At 38.0% G+C, this 9,976-nt stretch overlaps 1 protein-coding gene across 8 annotated transcripts in view; it reads left to right on the top strand.

The window, feature by feature from the left end:
- The first annotated feature begins 4,099 nt into the window (after positions 1–4,099).
- Positions 4,100–9,976, top strand: part of FAM135A (family with sequence similarity 135 member A) — a 126,916-nt gene continuing 121,039 nt past the window's right edge. For 2 of the 8 annotated variants that reach the window (XM_047733284.1, XM_047733285.1), the window contains exon 1: positions 4,101–4,539. The gene's annotated coding sequence lies outside the window, so the exon portion shown is untranslated. Of the gene's footprint in view, positions 4,540–9,976 lie in introns of all 8 variants that reach the window. The other 6 variants (XM_047733288.1, XM_047733289.1, XM_047733290.1 and 3 more) reach the window with 4 other exon arrangements.

Below are 9,976 nucleotides of genomic sequence, written 5' to 3'. Positions count from 1 at the left end.
ATAATGATAACTTTAATATAGAAAAATGACTTATTATAGCTTTTTCCCTTTATGCTGCATTCCCACCAATATTTCCAATGTAAAAATCTAAGAAGTGAAAAGAAGAGTTTTTCTGCTGAAGAGATTTAAAAATATGTGTAGTTAATTTTGCATTGTCTATGGAGATTGACACAGGAGATTCAAGTTGTATGTCTTGTTTGTTGAGACGGACTTGAGCACTGATTATGGATGCTTCTTGTTAAAGGTCAATTGATATGTTAATCTATCATTACTTCTCATTACCCCTGCCAGTGACAGGAACAATCATAAATGAGTAATTTTTAAAAATCTTTTTGGGAAAGATCTTTTTAATAATATCACAATATTCTCATGAAGCAGCTTTTTATTATGATACCCATCTTACAGATCGGGATGCTAGAGAAGAAAGTTATGCAAACATATAAAGTAATAGATATTAGAAAGATTTTGAATTTTTGACTATATGCTCAATTCATGAAATTACTAGTATGGCTGTGAGGTTCTCAACTTGGGTAAAATGGCAGGGGAGGAGAGTAATTAGAAACCGGAAGGTTCAGAAAGCAATGGAGCTGTGTGTGATTGGAGAAAGGGGAAGAGGATGAGTCTAATTTGAGATATGTTGAGTAAGAGGAGTCAGTAGTATGTGATAAGGTCTGATATGTGATGAGGTCCGATATGAAGCAGAAGCTCTCTGAGTGGAGTTGGCTTAAAGATCAGTATTCAAGATAGGATTGCCCGAGTCATCAGAAAAGTGAGATTTTTTTTTTGCCCTAATATGTTTGCTATCACAGATCAAATGGTAACTAGTATAAATGTTCTTTTTTTAAAAAAACAAGCTTCAAGCATATAAGGAAGAGAATAATGCAGAAATCATTTCATTACTATTACTTGATACTAGATAATTATACTTTACAGGAATGATTCAGTGGGATGGTGGTGGGAGGAATGTCTGCTGTCTGACAGATTCTCGCTGAATGATCGAAGCAGACATTCTGTCTGGGAAATCCAGATGATCTGAGTTGCAACTCAAAAGTCACTGCTTGACTGCTCCTTTCACATTGTATAAAGAAATTTTTGCAGTTTAATCAGTTATGTAGCTATCAGGCTTTTTTCTGTAATATCATTATTCAAGACTATTGTATAAGCATTTTAGAAACTATTTCACATAGACTAAACATTTTTTTTCCTTGAATACATTCACCAGGTTCAAACTCAGAATATACAATAAAAAGTCTTCTTTCCTCCCTTCACCAAGCACTTCATGCTCCACGTTTCCCTCTCATAAGCAACCAACGTTATACGTTTTTTAAAAAAGAAGAAAAAAACTTTGATGGTTTGCTATTACATTACAGGAAGAAAAAATTGGTAACTGAGTTTTATATGGTAGTTCCTCCAGAAAGACCAGGACTATTAAGTCATGAAATAATGTTACAACATTAAATTCTGAAGTAATACATTTGCCTTTCTGGTTTGGAGCTGTTAATAACCCAAGAAGGAAGTTCTGTTATGAGACTTTGTTTTGCCCTATCTCATATTTGTTGATAAAATTATGAAACTTTTAAAAAACTTACCCTTGAGTACTATGGGCACTCACTCAAGCTACAAATGATTAAATCTATACACAGAGACAAGAGTGACTTCCCCAGAAGGGAAGTTATTATTTTATTAATTTTTATTAACATTATAATACTCCAGCTAATTAGAGAATTTATCAAATTTCTTATCAAACATAAAAATAAAAAATATTTTTAAAGGAATTTAGAATTCCTTGTATAAAATGCCCAAAAGAATCATATTTCTGGAAAAAAGTGGAATAATTTTGACTGTATCTTTTTTTAATTTAAAATTTGAAGTTGATAGTGACCTACTGAAAACAGTAAGAATATTTTAAAGATCATAAATCCCAGGAAGGAAAATTGTAAGCAAATTCATTACTTGCTTAGTGAAGTAATATCTAGCAACAGACAAATACAGACATATTTCCATGAGGCTATTTCCAAATTTGCAATATTCATTTCTTCTCACATCTCAATCTTTAGCTGAGCCAATATTGTGCACTTGTAAGGGAGAGATAACCTGATCTTCTGCGCAAAATAGTTTCTTATTGCATAGCTTTATTCAAGCAATCCCTTTCCCTTTTTACCTGCCCCCTAGACAGGCAGACACAGACAGACAGACAGACACACACACACCTTCCCACTTTATTAACTCTCTGGAATCATTTTCTCTTGGAAGTCTTTCCTGACTCACCTCTCCCAGCCTAAATTGGATTAGTGCTCCTCCTCTGAGCTCCAGTAGTTTCCCTGTGCACCTATCTCTGGACTACACACATTACATCATAAAGGAATTATGCAAACACTTCACCCAAGTTCTGTTTTATTCATGTTGGTATCCTCCAAAATTAGTACACTGTCTGGCACTAGATGATTTTAAAATGTGATCTGAATAAAAAGAACACGTAACAGAGAAGAAATCTTGGCACCGGGTATATTTTAGGAGAGGCATAGATGTGGAAATGCAAATAATGGGATATTTCATATATTTTCTAAGAGACAGTACTAAATATAAAAACCTTTGTCTTGAGGCTATGAATTCAAATCATAAAACAATAAAGATCCTTATGAGAAAGTTATTAAAATGGTATTTGGTTATTTTTAAAAAATTAGGAACCAGGAAAGCAGATCATTGATGCAAATGCTAATATACTGGTTATCATAGGATAACAGGTCACTCACAATCATGTTAAAGATACATACTAAACCGAAGAAAAACCAGAGGTTATATTATATTCAAAGCTTGTCCCTCAAATGACCTAGGCTGCAAGGCATCATCCTTACAGATGGTCCCTTACTCACCATGGTTTGACTTAAGACTTCTGTCTTTATCATGGTGAGAAAGTGATAAGCATTCAGTGGAAACTAAACTTCAAATTTTGAATTTTGGTCTTCTTTTCAGGTTAGCGAAATACAGTGTGATATTCTGTCATGATACTGGGCAGAGGGAACAAACCACAACTCCCAGACACCCATGCAATCCTGAGAGTACACTTACAACTTAAAATACACTTAACAACCACTGTTTTTCAATTTCAGTATTCAAATTACAAGAAATGCTTAACACTTATTATAAAATAGGTTTTTTGTGTTAGATGATTTTGCCCTACTGCGGGCTAAAATAAATATTGAGCACATTTTAGGGAGCCTAGCCTATGATGCTGTGTCGGTTAGATCATTTCATGCATTTCCGACAATATTTTCAATTTATGATGGTTTTTATAAGGTCATAACTGTCGTTAAGTCACGGAAGAGCTATATTCCCAAATAAATACACAAACCCTTTTCTTTTGAAATCATTCTTATCGTAGTAAAACATACATACAAAATGTACCATTTTAAACATTTCTTTAAGTACAGTTCAGTGCCATTAAGTACACTAATAGTTGTAATAATCGACACTATCCATCCTCCTACTTCACTCTTAACACTGCAGCCACAATTTCCTTTTCCCATTAACTGTGCTTTAGTAATATACTGAACTTCATGCACTACAAAAGGTTCTGCTGGATTAGATTCAGAAACTGGGATGAAGTAAATCACTGAAGGATTATCTTTCACGGGCTATCCAAATCACAGGCTTCCTTTAATGAAATTTCAAAGCTAAAGACCACTTCATCGTCTCCCTCCCGCCTTTGTGGGCATCAGTAACCTAGCAGTAACCATAGCAGCATCCGTATCTCTCCAAAAATGCAACGAGTCCCTAAAAGCAGCAGTCATGAGCCAGCGCGGGACTCCCGCAGCTTCCTTTCCTACTGCGCAAGGTGAGTAGCGCAGGGATTGGGCTCTTTATCCGGGACCGCAGTCAAGAGGTCAAGAATAAAAAACAATGTGAGAGAGCTGATGTCTTAGTACTCCCTCCTTTTGCCCTCCTCCGGAACCCTTCTCTTCAGCATAAAATACAAACAGCCTCTTAACTTGTTTCTTTAAACTCCCAGCACGACCCCTCTACTGGGGCTCGCGCGTCTTACTGACGCAAAACTCCCGTTCTCGCGAGAACTTGGGAGCTAGGGGCGAATAGTGCGGACAAATCTTTTGAAATCTCAGTTGGCGCTGGAGCTAAAGCGGCGGTTGAGAGGCTTGGAACGGGGGGGAGGGGCGGGGCTCAGTGCCTGGAAGGGGCGGGGCCTCGCCTTAGAGAGGGGAGGGACCAAGGGAGGAGTGGGGAGGTGAGAGAAGGCGGGGGGCGGGGCCGCGGGGCAGAAGACCTGTTGATCGCAGGTAGTGCTGGCAGGCCGGGGTTCCCTCGGGATTGGGGCGACTGCGCATGCTCGCTGACCGTTTCGGACCAGTAGCCGAGCGGCGGTGACGAACCCACTCTTTCGCTGCGGTGTTTGCGGTTGCTGCGATGGCGGTGTGAGGGGGCCCGGGGCGGGATGGTGCTGACCCGAGTAGGGCCGTCTTTTTCCAGCGGCACAACGAGCTCCTCCGTCCGACAGGCTGTGGAGGAGGCCGAGCCGGGCGAAAGGTAAGCCCCTAACTGTCCTTTCCGTCTCCCCCGGCTCCCTACACCCAAGACCCCTCCCTCTTTCCCACGGGCCCGGCAGGAAGCGGCCTCCTTCTCCTTGTCCCCGCTCGCCTGCTCCAGCCCTTCACACGGCTGCTCCAGGTCGGAGCCCGGCCCGGGGCCCACTGAAGGTCGGTGGGGACGGCTGTGCAGAGTGCCCTACGGGTGGCGAGGAGCCACGGAGTCGCGCTCTCGGGTGCTCCCTGCTGCCCCTGCGGCATGTCCCTCGGCCGGCTCTTCCTGAACCTCACTCCTGTACCCACACGTCGCCTGCCCTTCGCGGTCAGCTCGGTCCTGCGGCTCTGTCCTCTCTTTATCCCCCTTTGGTGGTTATGCTCTTTCATCCCCTCCTCCCACGTGCCCTTTCGCTCCGCTGGTCTCCCTGTTGAGGCAGTGTATCCTTTTGCTCCCCTTAATTTCTCCCATCTCACCATGCATCCCTAGTTTGGCTCTTCTTCCCGACTCTCCTTACCCTCACCGACCAAGTTTGCCTCTTAGAGTTTCTTCCTTAGCTCTCTTCTTTCCTCGTTTCAGCACTTCGTCTTCGTTCTCTTTTGTGAGTTTCTGGTTGTATGTTTGCTTTAACATCAGTTTGCGCTGGAGTTCATTCTGTGCCCCCCGCCCCACCTTCGCAGGCCCTCACTCCCTAATTTTAGCTGTCTTTGGTACCCTGTTTCATTGCTTTCCGTCTAATGGCTCCTGTACCCCTGTCCTTTTCCATTATGATCCTATTTCCAGTATTTAATCTTGGGCGCTTTCTTTCCCCCCTCTAAAACCGTTGTGGTTTTTTTTTTTATGATTTTTTTTTTTTTGCTTTTGCATAAATCGAGACTCTAATCTATTTAACTTTCATTAAATCTCTGAAGAGTTGAGTCTCTTCTGCTTCCTACGTACGCTAGGTGTCCACTTAGTATTCTTAGTTCATCTTACAGTTTAATTAAATCTCTTCATCTTTTTTCTTTCCTGACTGGAAATATTATCAAGAGTGGCAGTAACAATGAGCCTCTTACATTTATTCATTGAACCTTTAATTTTTAAGAATTATGTTTACCTTAAGAGTCAGAAGAAGCAATGAGTATAGACTTCATGAAAATATAAAGGGTTAAGATTTGTTAAAGGATGATCTACAAACATAAGCTTAAAATTTGGAAATTTTATTGCCCTTCAATAAAGGTCCAAGAGCTAATCTTTAGTGAAATTTAATAATTTATTTTATGAAACCCATTACTAACTTGATGTTTTATATATTTACTGTTGCAAATTATTGCATCATTTTCCTGAGGGTCTCTGTTCTCTTTAATGAATGCCTATAATTTACTATTTTTTAAAAGATTTTATTTATTCATTTGACAGATCACAAGTAGGCAGAGAGACAGGGTGGGAGCGGGGAGAGAGCCAGATGCAGGGGTCCATTGCAGGACCCTGAGACCATGACCCGAGCCAAAGGCAGAGGATCAACCACTGAGCCACCCAGGTGCCCCATGATTTACTAATTTAAGAATAGATTTAGTGTGCCTGCAGAATGAAAGATATGTGAGAACAGAAGTATTAAATTTTTGAATTGGGGAAAAGAACTTTCTAACCAGTTAACCAGTTTTGGGCCCCCCTTTTCATTTACATAAAAGCTCTCTATATAAATAATGGTATAGTATTTTATTTTGAAGGCATTTGCTGAAGCAGATACTTTCAGTGAAGTTGTCTTTTTTCTAGAGTGGAAGATAAAAAAACTGGTTTATGTATTTCGTTCTGGAATCTCAAAGCAGTCCACAAACAGTAAATTCTTCCTTACATTGTCTGTGTGAGGTAGGAATTAAATTTTTCTGTTTCTGTTGTATACAAGGAATATACCAAGGCAAAAAAGTGCAGTTTCTTATTCAGACTGATACTAGAGATAAAAGTAGAGGGAAATACAGTTTAGTATCTATTGTCTTTAAGCCACATCTCTATTGGAAGAACCAGCAGTTGTGAGTGGTAGGAGGTGATGAACTCAACTTTTAAGATTTTCTAAAAATGATTTTTCCAATGCAAATAGAATTAACTGCTGTTTCTGAAGGAAGCTTTCCCACCTTTCAAAGACAAGTCTTTTTAAGTAACAATTAATTTAAAAAAGTAAAAATGCCTACAAATTCTTGTTAGTTTTTTGGTTTTGGTGTGTATGTGTGTGTGTGTTTTCTGTGCTCCGAGAAATTAAGAATTTGTGGTGGACAACAGGCACAGAACTTGATGTCAGAAGATCTAAACTCTTATGATGACTCATGACATTAATTTGTAGAAGCCACTTAACCTCTATAGCTAGTTGTCTCTACCTATAATAAGTGGCTGAAAAAGGTAGCCACTCAGTGATCTTTCAGTAGCAAAGTAAGCCTTATTTAAATATATGTAGGGCCACCACAGACAAAAATTGCTATATAACTACTTTATTTCTGTTTTAGACTGTGTAAGCGTATCATTGGTTAAATTCCAGATCAAACTGGAATTTAGATTTTTTTAATTTGAGACTTCTGTGAAAAATCTAGTAAAATGCTGGTGAACTGTGTACTATCTTATATTAATGTTCATATACAATGAAGCCGATGCTCTATCATTCAGTATATAGAATTAAAATGCCCTGTGCCAGGATTTGACACTGAAAAGAGATATAAGAATTATTCATATATCTTTGGTTACCTCTGTAATTTTCTGTTGTCTTATATTTCAGCTTTGTTTATTGTAGATATAGACTCTTGACAGTGGGCATTGTTTAGGGACTAGGAAGGGCAAGGATTTCCTTTGCTTTGATTCTATGTATTGAGGAAAAACTGCTTAAAAGTGAGTTTTGTGATATATACATGTGTGTATTTAAGTGAATGGATGAACATGGGAGCATATAGGTTTGAAATGAGTAATGTGTTTTTTGTTTTTCTTTTCTTCAAGTTGTTTGTCAAGAAGAAAGTTTAGAAATGAATAAGAAGAAAAATGGTGATACCAAAAAAAAATGCTTAATGATTTTTTGAGAAAAGTTACAAAGCACAAGTTGTTAGGTCTAGATTTTTCAGAAGGAGTAGAGTGAAACAACTCCACAGTGGGTTTCACCATTTTAACAAGTACATACTTAGTTATCAATAATGTGCTAAATTTAATAAAAATTAGCTTCTTTTTTCCTAACAGGAAGATAGAGGTGTCAGGCCAATATACGAGATTATACCAGGTATCTCCTTCTTATTTTGATGAAACAATCTTTATGAACTATCTCTCAATCAAAACAACGTTCTGAGAAAATTATAGTATATCCCTTTCATGGGATTAGTTCTCTTTAGACTATCCACAATATAGCAAGTATTTCTAAATTATATTGTCAGTATAGAAGTCTGTAATTGATAGTATTATGGAACATTTCTGTTAAGTTTTACAAAATGTCCTTTTGCTACAAATTTTAATATAATCACACCTAGAAGTATTCCTTCATTGAAATCCCCTTGAAGTTGTCTTACAGGGTGCAGCTGCTTCATTCATGATTGTTTTTAGATCAGTGGTATCTCTGACATCTGCTCTTTGATGTCTCCCGTTGCCAGTAAGTCATGGTCTTCAGCTGGAAATACTGCTAACTGTAAATGTCTGAACAGCAAGCTCAGGTGTTAGTGACAGTCACAGTTTCAGACCTTGGAACTCCACAGTTTCAGACCTTGGAACTCCTTGGAAGCCTATATTCCTTTGCTATCACTTTTGCCTTTTGGAATTAAGGACCCCAGATTTTAAAACCATCCTCATTCTTCCTCAGGCTTACTGAAAATTAGTTCTTTTCCTCAGGTAAGATAAGATTAGAATGTAGGCTGTCACCAGTCCATTCTGTAAAATTAACTTATATCAAAGTATAATAATTATATAATAAAATGCTTGCCAAGGGCTCATTTTAATAGAAATAGACCTTCAGGCAGGGAGAACCAAAGAAATGTCTTTAAGGAGTGCAATCAGTAGAAAAAAATTCTGAATAGAAAGTTGAAATAATCACAGTCTCCTTTTCCCCTCGTTTTTCTCAGCACCTAAGATCTAAGATGATCTTAATTGGAAGCCAGCACTTTCCCTTTAAGTTCTGATGACCTATAAATGGCAATATTTTTAAACCACACAATTGAAACTGATAGTAAAAACCTATTTAGTTGAGTTACATTATTTTGAATAGACATTTCTTTAAATGAAATCGTATTTAAAAATTGAGATAAAATATTGAGATGTAAGGAATTGTTGAATCACTATATGGTACACTAAAGTTAATACAAGACCTAATGTTAACTATATTGGAATTTTGTGGGTCTGGATTAGAATTTGGATCTCTCTGGCATCAAAATTACTGGTAGACTAAAGAAAGCAAGAAAGCATAGACTTTTAAGAAAGCATCGTTTGTTTCTTAGAATATTTTTCAGAGGGAGGGTTGTAATTCTTTTTGTTCTAGTTCTGAGCTTTGTCTGTTGAGATAACCAGTAAGATGAAATATTTTAAGGGATGCTGGACAGATTCCTGAACTAGGTAGTAGATAACAATTGTGGTTCTTTCTGAATTTCTCTTCATATCAAAAGAAGTAACTAATTTTTGATCATTTGAGATATTCTTTTTTTTTTAAATATTTATTTATTTTAGAGAGAGAGCACGCAGCAGGGAGAGGCAGAGGGAGCTAGAGCTAGAATCTTTTTTCTTTTTTTAAGGGAGCTAGAATCTTTTTTTTTTCAGCATAACAGTATTCATTATTTTTGCACCACACCCAGTGCTCCATGCAATCCGTGCCCTCTACAATACCCACCACCTGGTGCCCCCAACCTCCCACCCCCCCACCCCTTCAAAATTCTCAGATCGTTTTTCAGAGTCCATAGTCTCTCATGGTTCACCTCCCCTTCCAGTTTCCCTCAACTCCCTTCTCCTCTCCATCTCCCCTTGTTAAGGGAGCTAGAATCTTAAGCAGACTCCTCACTCAGCACAAAGCCCCATGTGGGGCCCAGTCTCAACTCTGAGACCATGACCTGAACTGAAACCAAAGGTTTGACATTTAACTGATTGTGCCACCCAGGTGCCCCCATTCTTGATTTTTTAAAGTGTATAATAACATGATATATTCAGAGGCATTCTGTATTATATTACTGGCAGATTTGATTTATGGCATGAATGTGTCCCTGAAAAGTTTATATGAGCTGGTTTCAATAAATTAAATTTTAATTTTTTTAATTAAATTTTTAAATCACTAAATCTTATTTCTCATTGTTAGTATAAGAGGACCATTAAGTGTCCCATAATGAGCAATAAAAGTTCTTTTTCTGTCTCTTCATTCTCATGTAATAAGTCAACCATGGGAATACTCTCAGAAGTCACCAACATTCTTTCTATGTTTTAAAAAAATATTTTTTCTGTGGATTTTCTATCATACTATTTT

The sequence above is a fragment of the Lutra lutra genome, chromosome 6 (assembly GCF_902655055.1).
Source record: "Lutra lutra chromosome 6, mLutLut1.2, whole genome shotgun sequence".
Classification (NCBI taxonomy): domain Eukaryota; kingdom Metazoa; phylum Chordata; class Mammalia; order Carnivora; family Mustelidae; genus Lutra; species Lutra lutra.
Note: the sequence above shows the minus strand (reverse complement) of the source record. Positions and strands in the feature narration are given on the sequence as shown.